Source organism: Trachypithecus francoisi, unplaced genomic scaffold (assembly GCF_009764315.1).
Source record: "Trachypithecus francoisi isolate TF-2019V2 unplaced genomic scaffold, Tfra_2.0 Lachesis_group19, whole genome shotgun sequence".
NCBI lineage: Eukaryota > Metazoa > Chordata > Mammalia > Primates > Cercopithecidae > Trachypithecus > Trachypithecus francoisi.
This window is the reverse complement of record NW_022681464.1, coordinates 17,951,701-17,979,512: the sequence shown is the minus strand read 5'-3', so window position 1 is coordinate 17,979,512 and position 27,812 is coordinate 17,951,701.

Genomic DNA, 27,812 nt, shown 5'->3' with positions numbered 1-27,812 from the left:
ACACGTCTGCTGCCACCCAAATCAGTGCTTATTTCAGAATTAAGCCCCCAAGTGCCCTTGTTCCTGAACTACTGCTGTCCCCACCGGCTGTGTGGTCCCTTCCTGCTTACTGCCCATCTCCCCATCTCCTCAATCTCAATGGCCCTGACACGGCATGGTCCTTACTTACACAATTAGTACATCTCTACTGAACAGGATTTGTCTGTCTTAGCCTGGGGAAAGACATTGCACATCATGGGAAAGGAAGGATTTCTTTCTCACACAGCAATTCCATGCATGAGAAGTATAAGATGTGGTTCTTTGGTGGTAGAGTGGTCAGCAGCTCCCATAACCACTATTCCCCAGCAGCAGTTGAGAGTCAGGCTTGAACAGTTTGCAAGCATACAGTAGCTCTTTCAGTCCCTTAAGTAGGGACAGGTTGGACTTCTCCTTGATGAACCTGTACTTCTGCTTTACTTTTCCACTGTTCTCCAGCCACTGTTGTTTACTGTGAGCTTCTTGTCTTGTCCCCTCCCCAGCCTCTTCTTTCCTAGACTACCCCTGCCTTCCTCTCCTTCCCATTCGCTTCTCCTTGGGCAAATACTGCCAGACTGACAGCCCCAAAGGTGTCAGAATATGGCTCCTAGGTAAGGCATAATCATAGAGTGGAGACCCCCTGCTTCCATGGCTTGAGGATGCTGATGATTACAGACCCTTGAGGTCCAAAGAAATCATCTTCCCCAAATGCTTCCAGGGTGAAAAAGACTAGTTTGGCTCCTCTGTCTGGGACTTTAAGAGTTATTTTTGTCCTTGAAGTCTAATAGTGGGTTATTGGTAATTATAGGAAAAAATGGAGTGGAAATAAAGGGGTTTTAAATTATTTTCCTGGTTCCAGTATTATATTTTGAATTTCCTATTCAGTTAGACACAACTCCTGAGATCATGACCTCTATGATTATAGGGAAAAAGGCCCCCATGGTTCACGAGCCTATGATTTCCACTTTGTTTCTATCTCTCTAACTGGCATAATATCCCCAGAGACTGCAGAGAAGGGATGTTGCCCACATGCTTGTTTTGCAGGGTGCCATTTCCAGGCATCAAGTGCACTTGAGGTCAGAGTACACAGGGGCCCAGTAGATTGCCCTTTATTGGTGCTTTATCCAGCACACTTAGAACGTTTGCTGTCAGGGGCTCTCAGTGGCTCCCTACTGCCAGTAAACTGAGAGCCTCAGCTGGGCCTGCCATTTCCCTTTGCAGTTAGTTTGCAAGTGCTCTCTCAGCATCCGTCTGTCTTATTCATTCATTCATTTTACTCTTTGTGCCATAAACATGGATTCACTGCCTCTTCCACTACCCCTGTCTTAGGATCTGGGCATCATGCAAACAAGAAAAACATAGGCTTCTGTTCTCAAAGGTCTAATATTTCATAGTAAGAATATAAAGATGTTAAAAACATAATGCTGTCTTGGAGATCTGCTTAGGGCAGAGGAAGGGTACAAGAAGGAGAAGCTCCATTTTGCTCAGGAGTGGGGTGGGAAAATGGACTAGATAGGTTTTGTGGAAGAGGTGGCTCCACGATGTTACCATGCAACTGTGGAGGAGTCCCTCTGGCTGGAAGCAGCATCACAAATAAGAACAAGAGGGGTAATGACTGCAGTGGAAACAGGAACTGCAAGTCAGAGTCCATGGGGGCCAGAAAAAGACCGATAGAAAGGCGGAGGCCAAAGTGTGCGAGCAACATGTAGGCAATGGGAACCACTAGATATCAAGTGTGTGTGTATGTGTGTGTGTGTGTGTATAGGTTTAAAGCCTGTAATTTTATAACAAATAGTACTTTGAATATTTTAAGAAGTGGCATAGCTATAAATATTATTTTAAACATGAAAAAGATAAAGAACTTAGAAAAATACAGACAATTTGGTCAAGAAATTTGCAGTCCAGAACTTGCTATTGATCCCCTTCTGCATATATAGTAGATCCTCAGACTGCCGTGCAAAGGTCACTGATTATTTTTGAGAGTCCCAGGAGAGTAACTCATGGGCAAGCAGAGCTGTCACTCACCTCAGGATCACCTCATGGCTCCTGCCCCCTTCGGCTGCTCTGCTCTGATGTCCATTGGTATATCCATGCCTACTGCCTCACCCATTGTGGGGACACAGAGTTAGGCAACAGTGTCTGGGAATCCTTGTTCTTTAGGCTTCAGAGACATAGACCTGAAAAGGGCCACACTCAGAGGAAGGAAGGTTTCTTCCCAGTTCAGGACCACACTGGTTTCAAAGCAGCTGAGATTGACACAGAGCCTTAAAAACATCTTCTTGAGAAGCTGCATTTATCTCTGTCCCTTCAGTTCTCCAGAGGTGACCAGGATCTGCCCTGTAATCAGATCATGGGCAGAAGCTCTTTCTCTATCACCACCACCCCTAACTCTAGTCCATGCCCTCTCAAAATTCTGTCTTCCCTAGTTAACCACAAATTGTTCTAGTTTGCTGCTTATTCTGATGGAAGTAAACATGTCCTGTTTACAGGACATGCAATAGGAGCAGGGGACATCGGGAACTGAAGAGCAAATAGAAATAAGGAAATATTAGAAATGAGAAAGCACAAGAGCTCAAGTTACAAAAGCCAGGAAATAATTCTTGAAAAAAGAAGGGGAGAGAATGTAAGAGTAGTGAGAATCAGCTCAAAATATATTGATTTGATATCAACTTTGATAATTAGAGAGAAATTTAAATGTACATTTGGTGAGCTATTAGAAAAAACATAGTTTTTATTTACAAATAACTACAGAAACAATAAGCAGATAGATTGCATCTATAAAGTTAAAGATAGAAAACCAAAGCTATAGCAAGAATGCTGAAACAATAGACAGCTTACAGGATGAAATAAATGGAGCAAGATATATGTTCCTCCCACAATTATACATGCTATAATATTTAATATTAAAAGTGATAACTTTCCTATTGCAGTAGTAATAAATATAAGAGAAAGAATCACCTACACAAGATGACCAAGAAAGAAAAGTTAGAAATAAAATAGTTGGATAAAGATAAAACAGAAAAACACAAAGAAAGGAAATCAGTTCTGTAAATATTAATATCGGTCTATGCATAATTAAAGCAAAAAGCATTCAGTAATGGTCAAAGAGGGTTTATTCGATGTGAAAACATTACTTTCAAAGGAATTAATAGTGTGAGGAAGTATATACAACTGTCCTAGTGGAATCTTCTGTAGAGATCAGCTGGATGTGAAGGGAAGGAGAAAAACAGTACAGTAAATAGCAGAGATGTTTGTCAAGGGTAAGTTAAAAATACGTACTTTGTTGTATTTTTTCTTTAAAACCAACACAGGTTCCAGGTAGAACATTTGGAAAATAAAGAAAAGTGATGTAGAAGAAATCAAAAACTGCCCACAATCTCACAGGCCTAGGATAGCTGCTCCTTTAACAGTGTATTTTCCTCTAGGGTGTTCTACAGTCTTGGAGATGACCAGACCCTGTATCAGGCCTGTGAGAGTGGAGGCAGTAGACAGGGACCCAGGAATATCCAACAGGGAGAAGAACCAACCCAGAAGTGAGCATGGTGACTAGGTCATTATGTATCCCCTTTCCCTTACCTCAGCCATAATGTCTGGAAACAGGGATTTGTTCCCAGCTTCTATCTATTGCCCTCCAGTACCCAACATAACTGAGCAAGGTACAATAATTCAATTAGGAAAAGGGAAAAGAAGAAGAATGATGCACAGGCTTCTTATTTTATTTTTAAAATAGCAATCACATTAGATTACAAAAATCAGAGGACCTGCAAAACCATCTGAGAAAATAAATCTGAGGAAGTAGCAAAGACAAAGGGGGAGACAGGAGAAGGAAAAAAAAGTCAGAACCTCATTTGTGACTTTCTGTGCCAGCCTTTAGAAAAGTAGGAGAAAGAAGAGAAAGTTGCAGGACGGGGAGGGGGTAAAGGGATTTGAGATGGGTGCATTAAGCCGTTTTCACATTGTTATAAATAAATATGTGAGACTGGGTAATTGATAAAGAAAAGAGCTTTAATTGACTCATGGTTCTGCAGGCTGTGCAGGAAGCATGACGCCAGCATCTGCTCAGCTTCTGGGGAGGCCTCAGGAAACTTACAGTCATGGTGAAAGGGCAGGGGGGAACAGGCAGTCACAAGGGGGAGCAGGAGCAAGACAGCAAGGGGAGAGGTGCTACATACTTTCAAATGACCAGATCTCAGGAAAACTCACTCACTTATCAGCAAGGAAAGTACCAAGGGAGATGGTGCTAAACTATTCATGAGAAACCAGCCTCATTATCCACCATGAGGCCTCATCTCCAATATTGGGGATTACATTTCAATATGGGATTTGGGTGGGGACAGGTATCCAAGCTACATTAGTGGGTGCAAAGATTGGGAGAAGGAGTAAACAGAGAAGGAACTCTGGACAAGGAACCTGGCTGGAGAAGGAGTGTTGAGACCAATTCCTAGAAGGAGCCAACAATTAGCTAACTAGTACACTTTAGCCAGGTTGGGCATGTGGCCCCCTAAGGGAGTCTGTAAGTCAGTTTGCTTAATTTTGGTGGCTTCTCCATTTGGTTAGCCCAGGTTAGTTTCCCAAACAAGTGTGCTTTACCGAGAGAGGCTGGGGGTTACTAAGAGCTCCCCAAAGTGGAGTAAGTCCTAAGGGAAGGAAGGGATGAGATTGAATAAGGCTCTATACCTGGGAAGGCATACGTGTTCTACGAAAAATGAGGCAAATAAGATTTTTCACATCCTTGCAAGCCTTTTCAGCCTAGAAGTAGTTCAACAAACACAGGGGGAAAAGGCCTTTTTAATTTGTGGATTTTATGCCAGTAATAGCCTTTCAGTAACAAAGTAGCAGTGCTCCCTGATGAATCTCTGGGATTCAGAACAGAAAGCACAGAAGTAGGAAATGTTGTAGGTGGGAAATAGGGCTGCAATGTGCTTTTGACTGTATCTGCCAGATAATTATATTGGAGTCTGTTTCTCCCTGACCATCCTGTCATCCTCAGGATCAAATTATGATGATGATGGTGATTACTGATAATTATCCCTGTCATTTACTTGGCATTTTCTACCATCTAAAATACTTACACATCTATCCCTTCACCGCAAGCCTGGAAGGCAGAAGGGCAGATGCTGCTCAACCCATCTTGGAGTTGAGAAGTGAAGCTAAAATGTGCAGTTCCCTCATCCTGGGTCATAGCTCATTAAGGAACCCCGGCATCTGTTAGTCAGTAGGTCTGTCCCTCAATTACATATTTGGTTCATCAGAAGAATAGGTATTTCTTTCCACATTCGCAGGTATAATATATTCCATACATCAAAAGTTGAGTTTTTATACTTTAAATATATAGTGCTATCAAGTTTGGGCTGTATTTTATCTTCCTTTTTTTCATCTCTCTCTGTTCTTCTGTCTCTCTCTGTTTCTGTCTGTCTCTCTCTCACATACACAGACACACTCAGTCATTCATTTATAGGTTTTGAATCATTTTCCAAATAACTAAGACAACATCTCCTTTGTCAGGTATGATAGCTTGAACTTTTGGCAGGCTTGTCTCAGCTTTCTGTGTCTTCTATGCATTATGGAGGAGAATTTAGGGATAAAACTGGGTATCAGCATAACATTTAGGAAACTGGATCTGAAAGTGTGTGCACGCAAGGTACCACCTGCATTGCACCTTGGCTGACTGCTGATTATTCTCCAGGATCTGGAGCTAATCCCAAGGATTAAGTGAGCATCTGCTCCCAGTGCTGACAGCCCGGATGGGGCCAAGCCATACACAGAGGGGGTGGATCAGGCTTAGGCAAAGCAGCCAGTGTGAAGAGGGCTGGGCTTTCTTGAAAGCCCTGGAAATCTGACCCTAGCTGCTCTTGTCCCAGCCCTCCTACGCGGTGCTCCATTCTGCCCTCACCTGGACTCTCAGCCTGGCTACTGGGCAGCATGCTGGTAAGGAGCCAAGGTCCAACCACTTGAGTCTGTGCCCTGTTTTACTGTGTCGATATGCACTGTGACCTTGGGCAGATTGCTGCAGGTGCAGGGCCTCAGCTTTCTTATCCATAAAATGGGGATCGTATAGCAATAGCACACCCTTGAGAGCCCCCGTGATGATGAGATGAGATATTCCCCTCAGTAAGCCTGAGCACAGTAGCTGCCACACACCATCCTGCCACTCCTCTCTCGTTTCTTCCCAGCTCATTTTACCTGAAATACCACAGCCTGGTATTAGAGTACATACTGATTCTCTTTGTCCTCTGCCACATATTACCTGAACAACTGTTTTTGGTAGTCATCTTGTTAGAATCATAGATCTGAGACTATGAGCGCCTCCTTGGGAGGGTTTGTTTTATAGATAACACACACAAGCACACAAACACACACGGGAATAAAGAAAGGGAAGGATGGGGGATAAACTAAATGAAGACACTGACTTTGTTTTAATCATTCCTACTGTTTGTTTCTTGCCTATACACCCTCTTCTTTACAAGTAGCCATGTTCGTCCGGGCGCGGTGGCTCAAGCCTGTAATCCCAGCACTTTAGGAGGCTGAGGTGGGCGGATCATGAAGTCAGGAGATGGAGACCATCCTGGCTAACATGGTGAAACCCCGTCTCTACTAAAAATACATTAAAAAAATTAGCTGGGCGTGGTGGCGGGTGCCTGTAATCTCAGCTACTCAGGAGGCTGAGGCAGGAGAATGGCATGAACTTGCAGAGCTTGCAGTGAGCCAAGATTGCACCACTGCACTCCAGGCTGGGTGACAGTCAGACTCCATCTCAAAAAAAAAAAAAAAAAAAAGAAGTAGCCATCTTCTGGAGCTAACACCTAAAATCAAAACCTCAGCAGGAAGTCATTAGGGAGTGTTCTCAATGGGACAGGACAGTGTTTGGAAGTAGAAAAAGACTGTATTAGTTCATTCTCGCACTGCTGTAAAGATTTACCTGATACTGGGTAATTTATAAAGAAAAGAGGTTTAATTGACTCACAGTTCTGCAGGCTTAATAGGAAGCATGACTGAGAGGCCTCAGGAAACCTATAGTCATGGCAGAAGGTGAAGGGGAAGCAAGCACATTTTCATGTGGCAGTAGGAGAGAGAGTGAGCGAAGTGGGAAGTGCTACATACTTTTAAACAACCAGATCTCTTGAGGATGCCGTTGAAAGACAGCACTAGAGGGATGGTGTTAAACCATTAGAAACCACCTCCATGATCCAATCACCTCCCACCAGGCCCCTCCTTCAACATGCGGGGACAACAGTTCAACATGAGATTTGGTTGGGGACATGTAGCCAAACCATATCAGTCACCAAAGTAGTAGTGGCAAAGCAGAAGCTCCTAACTCCTTGGCAGGCAGGACCTCCATCTCCTTTTTTCTGGTGCAGAGGATATAGGACTGACCATAGAGTAGTTTTCTGAGGTAGAGCCACCTGTGGCCCCCTAGATACTTCTGGAGGTGGGAAACAAATGAACAATGTATTGGAATGCTTGAGCTTGTCAAAGTGACAAGAATTTCTGACAACACAGGAGCTGAGGGTCCCTACCAACTGAGTCCAGGGTAACAGTAGGAACACTGGCCTGGTACCCAGACATTGGCCTGGCTCTGGAGCCATAGACCTACCCGAATTGTCTTGGGCAAGGCACCCCACCTGTGTGACCTTAGCACCTCATCTGGGAAATGAAGGGGCCACATTTTCTGGGCAGGGTCTCCTCAGTCCTGATGTCAGGTGGCTTGTCTCAGCCCCCTACCAACAGGCCTGTCTCAGTGCACAAGACAGCAATTGGTATTAAAAATAATGAGGGTGACTCGTGGAGGAGAGATGACAAAAGAAAGTTGTTCTGATTTATTCACTGCGTGGCTTCACATTTAGGGATCCTGAGGGATGAGGGATTCTGCGGAGCTAAATCTTCTAAATAACTGAATTCTACTTACAAATCCCCAAACTGAATTTTATTCTAAAGTTTGAAATATTAAACATATTGTCTTGGATTTTTTTCATCATATTTAATATTTTATTCTCAATATTTTTCTTTATTCACTAAGAGAGGATGGAGAAGATAACTTGCCCTTCTCTGCATGTCCCAGATCCATTGCTCTGTGCGAGAACACTGTAGTGCAGGGATGCCTTCCTGAGCTCCAGAGCTCCATCATAGGTTTGAAGTTTTCCCCACAGATTTCCTCTGAGAATTTTTGCACTCTTTTCAGTCTCTGATGGTGTCACTGGGCAGAAACTAGAAGAGACATTGTTTTCATATAAGGAGTCCTGAGTCCCAGTTCCCAAGGGTCACAGGAATGTTTTCAAAATCAAAGAGTTGCTCAGTGGCAGAACTGGTAGAATACCAGCTCTTCATCCTGTGAGCGACAGTCACAGAGGAGTCCTGATGCCAACTTGCCTATATGCACTCCTTTAGGTTCCTTTTTAGAGAGTCTCTAAGCCACCCAATCCAAGTTTCAAGGTCATCTCCTCATAGAGTTGATTGCTGAAGAAGACTATCCCATCTTAGAACCCACTGTACATCATATTCTAAAATACTTCAGTCTGGAGAGATTCTTTGGTGAGTGCTAATAAATTAAGAAACTTACTGTAGAGCAACCTGAGATCCTAGTCCTGTTTGGGTAACTAGAAGAAACCTGGGCAGAATCATATATAAGTCATTTTCTTTTTCTTTTTTTCTCTTTTTGTCTCTCTCTTTGTTTCCCTCCCTCCCTCCCTTCATTCCTTCCTCCTCTCTCCCTTCCCTTTCCCCTTTTCATCCCTTCTCTCTCTCTCTGTCTCTCTTCAAGAGATTCCAGTAGCATGCAACCTATCCTTGGTATAAATTAAAATGTGCTGCAGTGCAGATCCAGAACTCTAGGGACTAGTCTTTTGCTGGCAGTATCAGCATATACTCTCCTAGATGGGTGTTGGGAACTTAGTTGCCACCACGTGGTCCAAACAACCATGCTGCAGTCCAAAGTGTGACAGGCAGGTTGCCCAGACAATAATGGAGACAAAATTTCCATGACGAAATGATGGCGACATCCTTAGAATGAATCTGCTTCACACCATGCATCCCTATTTGCCCAACTCATGTGAAAAGAAAACTACACCCAGAAAATCTATAAACCACAGTGGCTTTATAATGTGCCAATTTAGTTAGGCTGAACTCTATTTCCCATGTTTCTGGTTTGGCAGGGCCACAAAAGAGATTCTTATAGGAGGTTTGAAGGGCTAAAGGGAAGAAGCAGTCATTTAGTAGCTTACACACATTATCACTCTCTGCTGACTCACCTTGTTGTGAAACAATAGTTGAGCCTGCAACTGCCCTTCCTTCCCAGGACTCCTAGGCCAGGTGTGTATGTTTAGCTCTGTGATACAGGGCTCTGGCCTCTGCAGGATGCCCTCAAAGTCATAGGCAAGAACTCACATGAGTTTCAGTCTATCTTCATGACCTCCAGCTCATGCTTGTGCAATCAAACTTGTTCTTGCTCCCTCCCTGTGTCATAATCTAGCCCACAGAGACCTTGACTTTCCCTTTCACAGGACACTATGATGGTTCATTAAATGGATAGTATTATGCTGATTGAACCCAGCAATCAGGAAGTAACCACTACTCTATACACATTAGTAAGACACTTGCATGCTAGAGAGTATAAAATAAATCCTATAAAAATTCACGGGCCTACTGCCATGGTAAAATTTCTAAATGCCCAATGGTCTGGAGCAGGTCAAAATATCTCTTTCGAGGTAAAGGATAAGTTGCTGCATCTTATCTCTTCTACTACTAAGAAAGAGGCGCAATGCCTACAGAGCTGCTTTGGTTTTTTGAGGCCATATATACCTCATTTGGTTGTGCTTTTCTGACCCATTTACTGAACGATACAAAAAACTGCTAATTTGGAACGGGGCTCAGGATAAGAGAAGGTTCTGCAATGGGTCTAGGTTGCCACAAAAACTACTCTGCCACTTGGGCCATCTGACCTAGATGATTCAACAGTACTTGAAGTGTCCCTGGCAGATAGAGATGCTGTTTGGAGTCTTTGGCAAGCCTTTTCAGGTGAATCACTAACAGACCCACAGTATTTTGGAATAAAACCATATTATCTCTTCATGTAACAACTCTTCTGTTGAGATACACATTTGTCACTTTCTACTGGGTCTTACTAGAGACTGAATGCTTGACCCTGGGCCACCAAGTTACCATGCAACTGAGCTTCCCATCATAAACTGATACTGCCTTATCACCCAAGCCATAAAATTGGGTATGCACAGAAGTTCTTCATTACCAAATAGAAGTGATATATATGAGACTGGGCTCAAGTGGGTCTGAAGGCACAAGTAAGTTGCATGAGGAAGTGGTCCAGATGCCTATGACCCCTATTCCTACTACACTGTCTTCTCTCAACCTATGGCCTCACAAGGAGCTCACTGAAGAAAATCTTGGTCTTGTGTTTTACTGATAATTCTGAATGATATTCAGGCACCATCAAAAATTATATAGCCCTATTCCAGATGGCCCTGAAAACAATAATAAAGGGAAACCTTCCCAGTGGCAAAACACTGGGCAGTGCCAAGAAGAAGAGACAGCAAGGGTTATGTGTTCATACCAATTCATGGACTATAAATGATTTAGCTGGTTGGTCAGGGACTTGGAAATAACATGAATGGAAAATTTGTTATAACAACCTCTGGGGAAGAGGTATGTGGATAGACTTATCTGAATGCTCACCTAGTATGGAATATTTGTGACCCATGTTAGGGTCATACCTTACCAAAGGGTGATCCCAGAAGAGTAGGATTTTAATAATCATGCAGATAGAATGACCTGTTCTGTGTGTAACAGCTCCCTTCCCTACCCATTCCTGTCATTGCCTAATATGTTCATCAACAAAGTGGCCATGGTGGCAGGGATGGAGGGTATACATAGGCTCAGCAACATGCACTCCCACTCACCAAGGATGACCTGGCTAGGGCCACTGCTGAGTGCTCAATCTGCCAGTAGCAAGGACCAACACTGATATGGCATCATTCCCCAGGGTGACCAGCCAGCTACCTGGAGGCAGGTTGATTACATTGGCTTAATTCCATCATGGAAGGTGTAGCACATTGTTCTTACTGGAAAAGACATTCACTCTCTATATGAATTTGCCATGGGTGATAGATAAGTTAAAAAAAATTCTAAACACCAACAAAAGTCATAAATTCAGTGCATTTTGATGCATTTTACATATAGATAAGAGCCCACTGAAAGGTTACAATTTTATGTACCATTAAAAAACAAAACACAAGGTTGGTTATTGTATGTCTATGTTCATATCATGTCAGAATGTTCAAATTAGGAAGCAGGAAAGTAAGACTCCCAGGGTAGTCTAGATTAAATTGCACTAACAAATAGTCTCAAACTCCTGATTGCCTAACACAACATTTATTTCTCTTTGTTGTCATTGTAAATTGTCTGTGAGCTCTGATTCAGGGCCCTGGTTGACAAATCAGCCACTTCTGACTGATCACAAATATTCCATTCTGGGTGCACATTCAGATAAGTCTATCCACATGATGGCAGAGAGAAAAACTGATGGGGTGGTCTTATATTTGGATAAAAATGACAGGTCCAGGCAACATGCCTTCGAACCCAAGAGAACCAGAAAAGTCAATGCTATCAAAGCCAAAAAATTTTTGGTGGTCAGAGCTAATGAGTACTCCAGAGGTGAGAGAATGTAGTAGCTGTAGGGTCCCCCACAGCACTGAAGAATGACAATTACTTGTCAAGGAAGAAACAAAGAAAAGGCTAGAAGTCAAGGTGTAAGACTGGGACCATGTAGTTTAGGGGCAGGTGGTTAGCCACACAGACTTGAGTTCCTCATTGCTTTCCAGCACAGTGTAGCAAAGGATGCTCAGATAAACTCATAGTCATCAAGGGATGGTAACATTGTGTTGTGTACATTCTTTAAGAAGATTTGGGCTTTTATGTGACATTAGAATTATTTCCATACCAAATCCCTAAGATGCTGATATTCTATATGTAAAGGGACACTATGTTCAGGTCTTTATTCTGCAAAGATGCCTTATAGTAAAGACACAATGGAATTATTACTGGTTTTGTCACTATCATAGTCACTGTACCCCCACTGCACCTTATCTCTAAGTGCATTGAGACACAAGAAGCAAAAGGAAAAGCCACAACCTTCTTGGAGAACATACACTCATTTAAGTCTGTCAGTTGGCTATTTTCAGCTGCATCAGAAGAGAACGTGTTGGGATGACATGCATCCCTGGATAATATTGTTTTGAACAATATGAGAAATCAGTGGCATTCAGGCCAAATTAAATCTAATTTACTCTACAAATTGCCAAACTATCAGTCCTATTAAATCTGTTTATTAAAAGGCAGGAGAGTCGGCCTGGGTCGCAAGCTGTGGCCGAGATAATAAGACAAAGATGAAGCCCACTAATGTAGATAAATCATGTTTGATTTCCAGGCCAGAGGTAGCCAATGAGAGGGCTTTCACCTCACCTCCCCTGTCATCCAGGGGTGTCTGTGAGCCAGTCAGGCTGTCCCCAGAGTCAGGCCATACTGACTGATTTCTATGGCCCTAGAAGACCCATGTCATTGCTCCCAATCTGGGGTCATTCATAAAACCAACTTTATTTCTCTCGAGTTATTCATTCTACAAAGTACAATTTAAGCAGGTCTTTATGATTTATGGCTGAGTGGGATAAGTAGGGTAGAGTGGTAGATAATGACAGTGGCAGTGGGAGTGCTGGGAGGTTGGGATTGAATATTTTTAAGTACTGAAGTGTAAATAGGACAGGTAATAGTAGATCTTTATTCCCAAATTACTTGGAATGATCCACAAAATCTAGTAAGGTTTAGGGTTGTATTTCACATCTTAATAATTGTGGGTATATACATAAAATGAGGGGAAAAGGCCAAGACTAATTAAGGCCTTATTCTTTAACAAAATTAAGCTTGGTTTATAATGCTCACCTGCTTGAAATGCCCTATCTCAGGGTCTGCAGGTGCTAAATTCTAATCCTCCTTAGAGGTCTAGCCTAAATCTCCTCTCCTTTTAAGAAGCCCTCCTTGAATATTTCAGTCCTTAGCTTTTCTTCTATTGAACTTCTGCCCCAGTGAATATTAATAACACTTGGCTTGACAATTATCGCACAGTACTTTGATGAGTCTCTTTTACAAAATGTTTCCCTGAAACTTCAAGATAAATATGGAGAGATCCAGTAACTTGCCCAAGATCACACAATTAGTAATTAATGCTTGTTCCTAAGCTCTATTTCAATGTTTTATTCCATGGGGTAATTTGATCTTGATGGGAAAGAAACTTCATTAAGGATGTGAGTTGGGGTGGGCTAGAGACTGGCTTGGGAATACAATGTGAACTGTGCTGTATTCCTGTTTCTGGGGCTAGAAAAAGCTCATGGGCCCTCCGTTGAGTCTCTAGCAGTGATCCTATGGTAAGTCTCTAGCAATGGCCCTCCAGTCAGTGCAGGCGGACAGGCTGTGTTGAAGCTGAATATCTTGGTTCATCAATACAGTAGAGTGTTCCTGGCCAGGCGCGGTGGCTCATGCCTGTAATCCCAGCACTTTGGGAGGCCACTTGGATCATGAATCAGGAGATCGAAACCATCCTGGCTAACACGGTGAAGCCCTGTCTCTACTAAAAATAAAATAAATTAGCTGGGTGTTGTAGTGGGCACCCGTAGTCCCAGCTACTCAGGAGGCTGAGGCAGGAGAATGGCATGAACCTGGGAGGCAGAGCTTGCAGTGAGCTGAGATCGCACCACTGCACTCCAGCCTGGGCAACAGTGCGAGATTCCATCTCAAAAAAAAAAAAGTGTTCCCCTTCATGGAAATTTGACCTGCAATCACCTTCCACAGATCCATTTCTGTGCCTTCCACTTTGTTCCAGGAAGCCTTCAGCTCAGACAGGCTGTATAATGGACACTTTTCTTAAACTAAGAGTAGAGAGAATGAATGAGGATAAAGAGCAACCCTTGAGCATTAAGTCTCAAACTCCAGATCTTAATTCTGTGGATAAACTTCTATAATGTGGTTACCATTTTGTACAATCCGGGGCTGGGTCCAGAAAACCTCTGGAGCAAAGTTGAAGTGGGAGAAGGGAGGGAAGAAAATTGCTCACAGTAATCCAAAGGCTTTATTAGTCTGTAATTAGGAGTGATGACATGAAGCCAAGTGAGGGAAAATTTAAGCTGAATTGCAAGAAAAAACGAGTCCCTAACAATGAAGAGTATTCAACTGTAGAGGAAAATGACAGAGACAGAGCAGCGGTAGTCACTCATAATTTCTTTATTGGTAATTTGGTCTCTATATTTTGGATGAAATACATATCTGGGAACTATGCCAAACCATGCAAAGGATGCCCTTTAACCGGCATTCAGGGTGATAGCATTAATGGCTCTGGGAGAGGAAAATGAGATAATCTTGAGAACCAGCTGAGAATGAGAAGTCCAAAGAGCAAGGTGTTCTCTTAGTTTCAGGTTCTGGCGCTGCACGTCATTTGAGCTACTCAGAGTTGGGGGCTTGCATCACTGGAGCGGAAACCAGTGATCTCTCGTCTTGCTCCCAATATCTCCAGGGGGCATCTCTTACTGCCTCCAACCTTAGAAAAATCTGAATTTTCAGAGTATCAGTAGTCTAGGCAATGAGAATTTAAAATGTTACTCTATTTTATCTAATACATTTATTTTAGGAGGAAAAAAAGAGTGAGGTGAGGTTTTTGAAATGAATTAAAACATACACAAACTGCTTTGCATCACCCTCTGGTAAGACTTTTTTATAAAAACAAACTTTTGTTGCTCCCTATGCAGTGTATGAAGCAGCAGCTCATTCTTCCTGTAGTCTCTCACCAGGTGGATCTTGGTGTGCTGCTATTTTCATGTCAGCTCTTTGTTCACAGTCTTTCCAAGGACTTCTACAATCTGTTCTCAACTTACCTTTGTAGCCATATTTGCACTACTTGTATCTTCTATTTTGGTTTTCTGGTGTGTTTAATGTTTACTCAACATACATATGTGCACATACATGTCCAAGAACAAACACACTCACATATGTATGAACTCAAGAGCATGCATACACTCAATGGAAAGAACCTTTTTTTCTTCCATTTAACATCTTGGGAGTCTGGTGTTTCTGGGAACATAATCTGAAAAAATGCTTCTTTTGTTTTTAAACTTAATCTACTCATTGTTCTTCAAACCCATGTTCCCCCTTCTGCTAAAATGACACATGTGCATTTTGTCACCCCTCTTTTTCTACCTGGAACCCATCTTCACTCACTTCATTGTATAAGGAATCTACTTGCCTTTCAAGACTCAAGTCCAGCACCACTACTACAAAATGTCCTTTCTAACCTTCTCAGCAGAAAGGAATCTCACCTTTCTATCAAATTGCACTGCCCCTTGAATAACACAAGAATGCTCAACAGATCTGCCTCCTACTGCAGGTCTTTGAATTCATGCTTTATCTCCTTTACTAGGATGTACTTTCTCAAAGTTGAGGATCATCTCTTACCTTGCTTCACACTCCCTGCAGTGCCTAGCAGGGTCTTTCTTACTGAGCAGGTGCCCAGAAAGTATTCTTTTTGGCCGGGCGTGGTGACTCATGCCTGTAATCCCAGCACTTTGGGAGGCCTAGGTGGGCGGATCATGAGGTCAGGAGTTCGAGACCGGCCTGGCCAATATGGGGAAACCCCGTCTCTACTAAAAATACAAAAATTAGCTGGGTGTGGTGGCACACGCCTATAGTCCCAGCTACTGGGGAGACTGAGGCAGAAGAATCACTTGAACCTGGGAGGAAGAGATTGCAGCAAGCCAAGATCGTGCCACTGAACTCCAGCCTGGGCAACAGAGCGAGACTCTGTCACAAAAAAAAAAAACAAAAAAACCTCTTTTTAGAGAAGAAATTAATAATCAGAAAATTGATTTTTTTAAACAAATCATTTCTCCACCTAGGAGATGCTCTGCTTGATCCTTCCTCCAAGTCTCATTAGGCTCTGTGATTCCCTTAAAACCAAATATAAGGTCAATTCATTAGGTCACCACTGGTCATCAACATGTTCCTGCTCCTACTGAGTTCCTTCTTTCTACGGCACCACTCAGGTTGAATCTTCCTTCTAAAGTGGTTGTCTCTTGACTGGCTCTTTAGCACTGGCCAAGCCCTGCCTTTTCCAGGAATCCTATTCTGGCTATCCCAGTTTTGATAGACACTTGGGTTCCCTGAAATATTATTGTAATTGCAATTAAGCTTCACAGTGCATCATTTAACTATTTTCTGTTTTAAGACTATTGTTTTTGTTTCTGCGACTACCGTAAATTAATTGAGAGATATATAGAATAGTGACAAAAGGCTTGAACACTGGAGTCAGCTGCTGCTTGGCATCTGATTCTGATACTTATTAGCTGTGGGATCTTGGGCAAGTACTTAAGCCCTACAACCCTCACTTTCCTCATCTGTAAAATGTGGATAATAATAGTGCATACATACCAGCTTAAGTGGAGATTACATGGGTATGTGTAAAGCACTTAGATCAGTGCCAGTTATATATAAGCACTGTATATGTATATACTATTATTATTTTTATCAGAGTATAGGCTGATTGTTGCTGTTTCTCCATCTTCTCTTTCAAGTACACAGCGGAGTGCCAGACACATATGTAACTAATATGTTTCATGCACTTTATTTATGCAACAAATATTTATTAATCACCTTCTAGGTGTCAGGTTAATTCTAAGGGCTTAAGACACAGAAGAAAAGCAAAGAGACAATGCCCTGCTTTCAAATGATTTATATTTTATTGGTGGAAAATAAATAATAATTATATAATGTTTAACATATTACATGTAATTATAACTGTATGTGTAACTGTGTATTTAATATGTTATATAGTCCATATGGTCATATAGACCATTGCAATAGCACATTTTTAAAAGTATATATGTATGTAATAATATATAGTATATGATGTAGTATGTAATGATACAAGTGATTACATACGCTATGAAAGAAAATATAGCAATGTAGAAGGGAATGAAGTGAAGGGACCTATTTTATACAGGGTAGTGAGGGAAGACCTGTCTGATAAGGTGACACTTGATAGGAAACCCAAAAGAGGTAGCCACGTGATAACTTGTGGAAGAGTGTTCCTGGTAGAGAGAACTGGAGTTCACACAGTCTCTAAAGTTGGAAAGTGTTTTGTCTTGTTTGAGTAATGGCAGAGAAGCCAATATGGCTTGAGAAGGCAAGGCAAAGGGGAAGAGTAGTAAGAGGTGAGATTAGGACCTAGGAGGAGTTTAGAGCATGTAGGGCTTCTAGATCATGGCAAGAATTATAAATTTCACTGAGTGGGATAGGAAACTATTAACTTGCTGTGTCAGTTATCTGTTGCTGTATAACAAACCACCCCAAACATTGTGGTCTGAATCAGTGACCATTTTATTATTGCCCACAAGTCTGCAAACTAGGTGGTACATTCTAAAGTCATGTGCCAGGTCAGCTGGGTGTGGATGATCCTGGATGGCCTCACTTACACATCTTACAGTTGGTGAACTTGTTGGTCTGGGAAGGCTTCATCTGTGATCACACATCTCTGTTCCAGGTAGCCTGTCCTTCTCCAATAAATAAGCATGGGCTCTTTACCTAGCAACCATAGTATTCTGATCAGTTGGGTCTCTGAAGAAAGTTAAAATCTCTGATTTGTAGCATTTGCTAATGTTTGTTGTGTAAATATTCCAACCACGGTTGATTTCAAGCAACCAATGGTTTAACAATCAGTGTATAAAATTCCTGAATATCTAACTAATCTATTGTAATTCTGAAAGTAAACCAGGCACATGGTGTTAGGCTTCTTTTGTTTGGGGCCAGAGATATTTCTCAATTAGGGAACAATTCTGCTTCTGGTGGTAGTTTCCTTGTCTATTTTTTTTTTTTTAACTGCAGGTTTAGCTCATCCCTCTGGGCTCTATTGTGAACTGTTTCTGATCAACTTAGTACAAGCTAATAAAATTCCTTTAAAAAACCTGTGGGTTTCTTAAGTATAAGATTAATTCCTAGTCATTATATGTGAGAAAAGCCATACTCACATTTATTTTTGAGCTAAACCTCTGTCTATTTGGGGCATGTTAGGCTGATGAGGGGCCTAACATTTATATTCCTGGAAGACGTGTTCTACCAGAGAGGTTCTGTTAGGTGCCACTTCTACCTTTCTGAAGTTTTAATGAATACTGTTACAGCTACACTCTTGAACTGGTATTTACACAGAGACCATTTCTTTCTTTAAGAATCTTTGTCTGGCTCGAGAAACTGAAGATAAAAGATAGTTTTATTTTCCAGTCTGCCATATGCCGCCTTCCATATGCCTGTCAAATTTGCTGACAAACAGAACAGGCTTTCTTTAGCTTATTCTTTCTTGCAACCCATTATCATACACAGCTAGAAAGATCCAATGGATATTTTTAACTAGCTTGAGATTGCTTTAGTCAGAACCACAAATTCATTAAGTACATTTTCTATGTTCCAAGTCTTTGCCAACAATATTTTTGTCAGTTGTTCTGCCACTGTGTGTCATAGGTTTCTCTTTTTTTTATTTTCCAGATTCTATCTGTTGCCCAGTTCCCTAGCCAGTGACACGTGTTTTAGTATTTAATATGACAGTATCTCACTTCTGGTATTAACCTCTATTTCAGTTATTTAATATATATAAAACCACTGCAAATCATAGTAGCTTAAAATAACAATAATTTTATTTACTTTTGATTCTGTGGTCCAGGAATTTTTGATGGAATCAAGTGGCTATTTCTTATACTAGTTTTTCCTGGGGTCTCTGTTATGGCTATAGTAATACAACAATTTATGTCAGGCTGAATGATCTTAGATGGTTTCACATATCTGGTAGATGGCTAGAGATGTCACCTGGGCCACATGTTTCCAGTACAAGAATCAGATGCTTCATATGATGGCAACAGCATTTTAAGAGCACCATCTTCAATGCATAAGCACTTTCAAACTGCTGCATCATGTTTGTTGATATCCCATTGGTCAAAGAAGTCAAATAATCAACTCTAGAGTTTATGTGTGAAGGGACAATATAAGGCTGTGATGGATATCAGGGATATGGGGAACATTACTAGTTTACTGAAGTACCTACAAGCAAGGTGTTATTGCAACAAAAATGCTAAACATGTGACATTGGCTTTGGGATTGGACAGCAAGAGAGGTCTAGACATGTGGGAAGAAATCTTTTGATGAAATTTGAAGAAAAGTGAACGAAAGAGTTGAGGCTGAAAAAATGTTGAGAAAGTGATTTTAGATGTTAAAAGCTAGTGGTCTATGAAGGTATAAAATATTGGCTAATGTATCACCTGCGGTAACTTGGAAGATTGAAAAGGTACCTGATGACCTTGTGGATTTGGCTAAGTATAATTACAAACAGAATTTTAACAGTGTCAAGTTGCTTCTTTTAACTATGTATAAAATATAGGAAGAAAGAGATTAGCTAAAATCGTGACTATTTAATTTTTAAGTAAAATTTTGATGAAATGTAGAGGAGTTAGGACTTATTTGGCTGGAAAATAAAGCTATATCACATAGCCAGTTTCTCAGCTGACCAATGATTCTCAAAGTGAAAAGTAGCCTCGGTAAAGCTCAAAGAGTTTGTAAAATTCTGTAATGACCTAAAAAATATTTAAGGCAGTGTTTTCTATAACTTTACTAAGAAAAAGTGTACGTATATTAAGTGAGCTATCTCACAGTAGTCTGACACACTCAAGTTTTGGAAATGTTTGTTTATAAAGAATTCTAAATGTGACTTGGGGGCACTGGTTGAAGATCAATAAGGTTTCTAGGAAGCCCCAAAGGTTTTTCAAATGATTGCATTATTAAAATTAGTGAAGCACTGCCAGTTTGGACTCAGAGAGGTTGAGATAATTCAAAATAGAAAGAAAGCTCTGAACCCCAAACTTCAAAGGGTGAAGTTTGAACCATATCCTACTTATAGTCCAGCAGAGCTGGGTCTCAGTGAAGAAACGTTTCTAATCCTCAAAGAAGTAGTTGTGCCTAGATGGGTTTCAGAATTATCTCAGTCCCTTTTAGTCCAAGAGTCTCTCTCCTATCCTGCATCAATCCTAACTACTGCAATTGCATTATTACTATCTTTTTCTTTTGCCCTATTTCTCTATATTATAGTCTCCATACAGTAGCCCAAGAGATTCTTTTATAACTTAAGTTAGATTATACCATAATTTTGCTTAAAATATGTGTTAGTTATCCATTGTTGCAAAGCAAACCATTCCTGAACCTAGGGGCTTAAAGCATCAACCATTTCATTTGTGGGTCAGAAATTTGTGTTGGGCTCAGCTGGATGATTCTTCCGCTGGTCTCACTTGGTCTCACTGTGGCAGTACTCATCTGATGGCTAATTGGGGCTCGATTATTTTGGGTAGCTTCTCACATCTGTTTTTTTGTTTTTGCTGTCAGCTGGGCCATATATCTTCACACAAATAATTCTGGACCTTTTAATGTGATGGTGGCAGTATTACAAGAAAGTAAGCCCCGTTTTGCAAGTTTTTCAAGGTTTTGTGTTATGTTTATTGATGTCGTGTTGGCCAAATAAAATTACATGTCAAAGCCAAAAATTAATATGGAAGAACACTAGAAAGGAGCAAGAAAACCAGGATGCATGATTCACAACATTCTATTTTAGTTGTCTTAGTCTGTTTTGTGTTGCTATAACAGAACACCTGAGACTGTAATTTATTAAAAAAAAAAAAAAAAAAAAAAAATTTTTTTCCATGCACAATTCTGGATTGTCCAAGATAGGACAGCCCATGTGGTGAGGGCCTTTTGCTGTTCCAACTCATGGTAGAAAGGGAAGTTGGTGCATGCAAAGAGACTCACAGGAGAGGCTGGATTCACTTGTAACAATCCACTCTCTCAATAAGTAATTCATTCCTGTGAAAGTGAAAATTGACTAACTCCTTAGAGACAGATTAATCTATTCAAGAGGGAAGTGATCTTATGATCCAAACACTTCCCACTAGGCCCCACCTCCCAACACTGCCACATTGGGAATTAAATTCAGCACGAGTTTTGGCAGGGGCAAACCACATTTAAACCATTGCAACAGTCTATCCTCTGGCTCCAGTAATTCATGGCTCTCCCACACAAAAATAAACTCACTCTTTCTAATATCTTAAAAGTTTCATTTAATCACAGAACGTGGCTGGGAGTCCATGATATTATGATCTGCATTAAGTACAAATGTCTATGGGAGTCCTTGCTGATATTATCTCAGCTGTATTCTCGATTCAGAGAAATGTGAACTAAAAAGACTAAAAATTTGCATACGCTCTCAGAATACATGCAATAGAGTGGAAGCAGAAACACGCACATTAAACACATAAACAAACTACAGACCTTGGTTAAAAGTGAAGGGAAAGGGACTAGCTAAGAAGGGCTCAAGGGAAAGAACAAAGGGAGGGACCAGACCTGGGTATGTTGGAGTATCCAAGAAGTCTTGAGTTGATCCTTGAGGAATTTTATCAAGGAGGGGAGCACTGTGTGTAATGATTCTGAACCCATGCATGATGTGTGCACAGGACTCAGAGCAGAGGAACTTGTCATGATGGGGAATACTTTGGTCTATTTGTGGGCTTATGTTAGTGGCAAAATAAAGTTTATTGTTTTTTAGCACATTGGAGGCAGTTTCCCTTAAGTGCATTGGCCATATTTTTTCCAGCTGGTGTTCTTTGTACTTGGTTTTATGATGGCACACGACATAGGACATAGTAACTATCTTAGAAAACAGTCATGTGATGCCATGCTCACAAGCATGCTAAGGGCAAGGCAAAAGCTGGAAAGATCATTTTTAAGGCTGAGAAGAGGTTGGGCATGTGTTCTGCACAGGCAAAAATTATGGCTTAGTCACAGGGTAGGCAAAGAGGCTTTTGAGAATGCTATTAACCTCCCGAGGAAGCTTCATTCCTTCAGCAGTTAATCAAAGAAGCCAGGGAACCATTCAGAATGAGGAAGGTTGCATATGCATTGGGGTGGGTCATTAACCTTATTTCTTCTAATACTATAATATTAAATAGCAATTAGAACATCATATCTTTATTTTCTGCCCCACTCTTGGGCCCCTTGAAATCTTCCTATATTTTAGCCTTTATGGGACTTGATAATACAGCCAAGAATTGCAAACCCACTAGATTGTGAAGTTGGGGAACTTTTGGGGGGAAATCGCATGAAGGGCACATTTTTTACTGCAGCAACTGACAATTATCTTCAAAGAGGTTTCAAAAACTGCCTCATAAATGTAACAACCCAATCACATCCTGATTGTTTAATGGGGAGATATGAAAATTCAGTTGACAGAGCTGACACTTCCAGGAGGGTATTTCCATATGAAATAGGCACTAAAACCATCTCTAGGAGAAAAGGCCCATCTGAGCATATTGTGTGCTGGACTCCATGAGGCTCCTCCTGACCCACTGACCCTCTCACTGGCCCTACACACACCTAGATCACACCGCAGCTGCTGAGTTGCCTGCCTCAAACCTTTTTCAAGTGCGAGTCCCTGTCAGACTGGCAGACTAGCTCTGTGAGTCCCTCAAAATTCAGATTAATTTTTTCCTCCTTCAGAAAAACATCCCTTGGGTTCTCCAGCCCATTCACATCCCTTCTTTTTCTAATTCCTATGACATTTAAAACTTAAGGCTTATAATTAAACTCTGAATTATTGCCCATTCTGTTGGTATTAATAATATGATTTTAACATGACATGTGTTAGGCACTATTGCCTCAAGTACACAAAGCTCATATCCCAAGCAGCAGAGCATAATGAAAAGGGCTTGTTAAGAATAACTTTGATGGTAGACATTTCTGACATTATATCGGGCCTTTAGGGGTTATATATGGGCTAGGGTTCCCTTAGATGACATTTCTGTCTCAAGAACAACTTGCATCTGTACATTAATTTGTGTATATGCCTGTAAGCACTTGTTTGTGTTAACCACTCATTACTCTAGGGAAGTGCTTTGGATTAAATTTAAGTCTAATATATATGTTGTTAAGTTGTGTGTTTTGTGGAGAGGTGGTCAGGGAGTGAAGGAAGAAATTACACAAATGAATCTGAAATCACATTTGAGATTCTGACTTCTCTGTGTGTACTTCTTGTGAATGCCTAACAAACAGACACTCCCTTGTGGGCATGGGGGCTGTTAGTGTAGGGACCTGTTTCTAATGTGAGCATCCACATGGTATGGGTGTGGTACTTGGGTCAAATCACAAATTCCTTTGCCTTTAGATGCCATACACTCAAAACAGTGCAAAATGATTGTTTCTAGAACGATGCTCATAATCAGAGGATGAATAAGATGATCCACTGAGGTGTGGAAAGAGAACATCAGAAACTTGTATTAGTGAAAGGATTAAATGAATAACATTTAATTTTTAATTTGTCATAGGAGCCCTTTCTTTTGGTGCTTAAGCCAGACAGTCTCATGACTCACAATGAGTTGAGGTGTCTGGAGGGGAGGGTGAAGGTTCCATAATGCAGAGTTTGGTGGGGCACGACCACTCTCTTTTGTTCTCCTGTGGGTTACATGCATCTAGGTAAGTGAATTTGTAAATTTTATAATCTTCTTTTAACTAAAACAACCTTCGAGCAATAGCCAAGTGGCTGGTGATATTCCTGTGAGGAAACTGTAGACCGAAGATAACTCTCACAATGCCAGCCCAGGAGAGTTGTCTCATTAGGGAACGGTGGAGCCAACACTTCTCCTCTTTCTCTTCCTCAGCCCTATTGACAGATAAAAGCAAGGGCTACCTACTTAGATCTAGAGAGGGGTCAGCCAGTGAGAAGGAACTAACTCCATTTGAAAGTGAATGGTTAGAAAGGAGGTTTCCAACCTGTGTGATATTATTGCTAAAAGTAATGATGAAAGCTCTCCTATAAGCACATTGAAAATATAAGAAAAAAACATTTTCTAACCTGCTTGATTTAATAAGCTAGAAATTGACTAGCAAAACTCCAACAAATAATTTTGTTCTATGGATACGTCGGTTTGGAAAGTAAGCCCATGACTAGTCAGCATAGGCAATTCTGACTTTATTCATGGGCATCATGCCTCTTCATGGGGTCCCTTTTACAGTTAGAGCAACTGTGAAAACCAAGGACCAAAATAAACTGCAGTCGGTGCCAGACCTCACAATTGTTCTATCACGAGGCACTAAAGCAAGACTTTCTGAAATGTGAAGAATATTCAGTCTCATTGCATTCACTGAAAATATTATTATGAATAATGATTTCAATTTCAGCAAAAAGGCTAACGTTACATTACAATTACATAATAAAATTAAAATGTAAATATTGGTTATTTCATTTCTCATATGTTTTACAATTTATATTTTAATTATATCTTATAATGAATGTAGCATACTAATTCATAATATATATGTGTGTATATAAACTTTTTTCCTGATAGATGTGTATGACCAAAAAATGTTGGAGGCCACCAGACTTGAGGTTGAAGGTTTATAAAGGATTATAGGACAGATGTAAAACTTCTTTTGAAAATATTTTCTGCAAGCATGATAGTAATGATAGAAAATAGTGGAGAGGCAAAGTACAAGGCTACTGGCCAACATGATCAGTTAGGGCAATTAACTGCAAGCCAGCGCCAACAATAGATTTGATTAAAATGAGGATAGTTCAGTTTTTCACAAAGAATGCCATCCAAGTTCTTCTCTATCCTCTTCAATGCCTTAATGAATAACCCCTTTAACCTCTCTACTCATTGTCTGTGTGAATCTTCCTCTCCAACCTGACTGAACATCTCTTGCCTCCCAAATTGAGCTGGTACTTGCTCAATTCCCTCAAACGTTTCTTTCCTACTCTCCATCTGAAACATCTGAAATGCCCTACCGTGTCCCACTGACCTTCTTGCTGTATCCAATTCCTACGCATCCTTCATGACCAAAGTCAGCTCCCTTCCTTCTCCTACCACCTTCAGACCACTTTAGCCCATAATTTTCTCTTTCCTTTCTAAACTAATAGCAGTTTCTATCTCTGCCACTCATTTGACAATCAACTATATAATGCATTGTGACAGCTTTGATATTACATTGTACCCTATCGTTATTCCTCTCTTCTGCTTTTCTTTCTTTTTTATTTTCTATTTTTCTTCACCTTTTGCTTTATAACTGTAACTTTACCCAAAAATCCTTCATGATGGGGTGATATTTCCCCCTTCTGTTATAGTATTCTTAGTCTGTGCTCAGCATGTAATTAGACTCAGAGAGATGTGTAATAAATATTACTTCTTATAATAAAAGACAAACACAGCTGTTTGATGTTGCATTTCCTTACTTAAAATTAGAATAACAAAATATTATCATTGAACTGATATAAGGATTAAACGAACAATGTATATAAAGTTAAAGGCAGAGTGCACACCACTTGGTAAATCTCTGTACGTTTTATATTCTCCAGGATTAACTCACTAGTGACTTTTATGTCACAAAGCTACCTGGTTGTTGCGAAGCAGCAGCTGGATAGGAATGAATGATTTGAGGCATACTTCATTCCTTTATTCACTTATATTAGGCACTAAAGAGCAGGTTTAAAATTTTCATTTTAGTGTGCCTTTCCCTCTTCTTAATATGATTATCCTCTGAAGTTTTCTTCTTATGGTCAAGAGAAGGGATTATAATTTTCTTGACTCATTGATAATTGATGTTAATAGAACGATGGTCTGACAATTCAATATACTGTCCACTATGAAGAAAAAGAAAAGACACAGACAGATACACCTGCAGTGGCCTTAATCAGACCTGAAACATCCTGCTGACAGATATTTAACTCATTTGTTCTGTTTGGCTGTCGGTCTGACACCATCACCATAATACAATATGAAGTGCTAATTATCATGAAATCCAATGATACAATTTACTGGGAAAGAAAAACCTTTATTTCTCTTTTTATTGGAAGCTGCTTGCTCCCTCTATTAAATTTGATCAGCGTTTACTATGATAGAAGAGGAGACCACTGCATTGCACTAGCCTTGAGCCCTAACTAAAGCAAAGGACCATTCAGTCTCAATTTATGTTATTTTTCAGATAATTCAGCACATCACTGGGTGCTTAAGAGTTTCTGTTGGTAATAAAAGAAGACAAAACAAATCTGAGATCCTGCATCCCTTCAAATGAGGAGTCCAGCTGACTCGAATGATGGGCAGGCAGAGGCCAGCACCTTCTTCCTCCTGTGAGCTCTGAGAAAGTGTGTGTGAATCCTAAAGTCTGGGCATGACTTTCTCAGGGAAATCACTAGTAATGGTGGCTTCACTTTTTCAGAAATCCAGACTTGGGTAGAATATTGAAACTGACCAGCCCATTTAATTTAGGAAATAGGATGGAATGGACGGCCAGCTCTTTAGTACTTGGACACACAAATGGATTCAGAGCTCACAGGAGGAAGAAGGCTGCAGTTCCTAAGCCTACACCTAAGAATTACTGCTTCTCTTCAGAAATCGCCTCACTGTGGAGTCTTCTATTAGTCACCCAGTCCTACTATTGACCTAATCAAGATCTGGTGACCCTGGAAAGCCATTTCCTTTTCCTTGTAGTTAACAATTGAGCAGCCACTTTTATCCCTTGAGGCATCGTTTCAACTTTTCTTTGTCATATCTCCTAAACACTGAGCTTCCTTCTGTTTCTCTTTACCCATTTCACCTGGACATCCATGTGGTCTAAAGCCCTGAGACTGTGGGTGGTGGGTAGGGATTCAGAGGCACAGAATTGGTGTGTGAGAAGCGGGTGGGGAGGCTGTTGAGAAGAAGGGTGAGAGAAAGAACAGAGCTCCCATGCTGCTCCTGGAATGAGCTTTCTGTCTTCCAGGCCATCAATCACCTCTTGCAATACTTAATCCCATATTCCTGGAGCTCACAGAACACAGCAATGGGAGAAGAAAGGCAGGGACATTTTTTTTCAGGGCACAAACCTCTTTAAAAAGTTCACTAACAATGTACAATGAATGAAATACTGAACATCCTGTACATTATTTTAAAAAGGGATATCAAACAACAGTGCAGGACTGTCTGGTTATATTACAGTGTCTATCTTCTCATGTGTCAGCAACAAGTAATGCTGAAGGAGGCCTAATTATCATATTCACGGTGGTACAGGTAGTAAAACAGTTATGCTTTGCATTGCTCAGGATGTTCAGAGCTGGAATAGATAAACTATGTGGGAGACTAGTAATAGGTAATTATTCTCTACTTACATATTCAGCCTCATAATTCTAAATTAAGGTAAGTGGAAAAAGCTTATAAAATATTCAAAGCTCCTTTATCTTTCCTCCTCCCTCTTATTAGAAACTGTGCATGAATTTGCATAGAATAAACTGAGCTCATAAATCAAAGAAGAAACTGCAAGAATGCTCTTTGTAAGTTATAATTTAAGGTTAACTGTAGCACATTTTGCTTACTGTATTATTAATGACTTTCGTTCACTCATGACAAGATTACATATTAAAAATTGTTGGTAGACAAAACTCAGTTCATAATCAATTTGCTTCTTAATGTGAGCAATCTGTGTGCATCCCCACGGCAGAGGCAGGTTTAGTGAGGATAATGGAAGGAGTGCCTTGGGAAGAATGGTTCTAACACCGTTGGGCTCCCTCAGGGGTGTGATTGACAGGCAACTTCAAAGGGGAATTAAGTGACTGGTGAAGGGCAAACCCTAGATGGCTCAGTCAGGGCTCAGGGCTGCTCCCTGGGGCTCTGGTATCAGACTCCACCCTAAACGAGCCCGCTCTT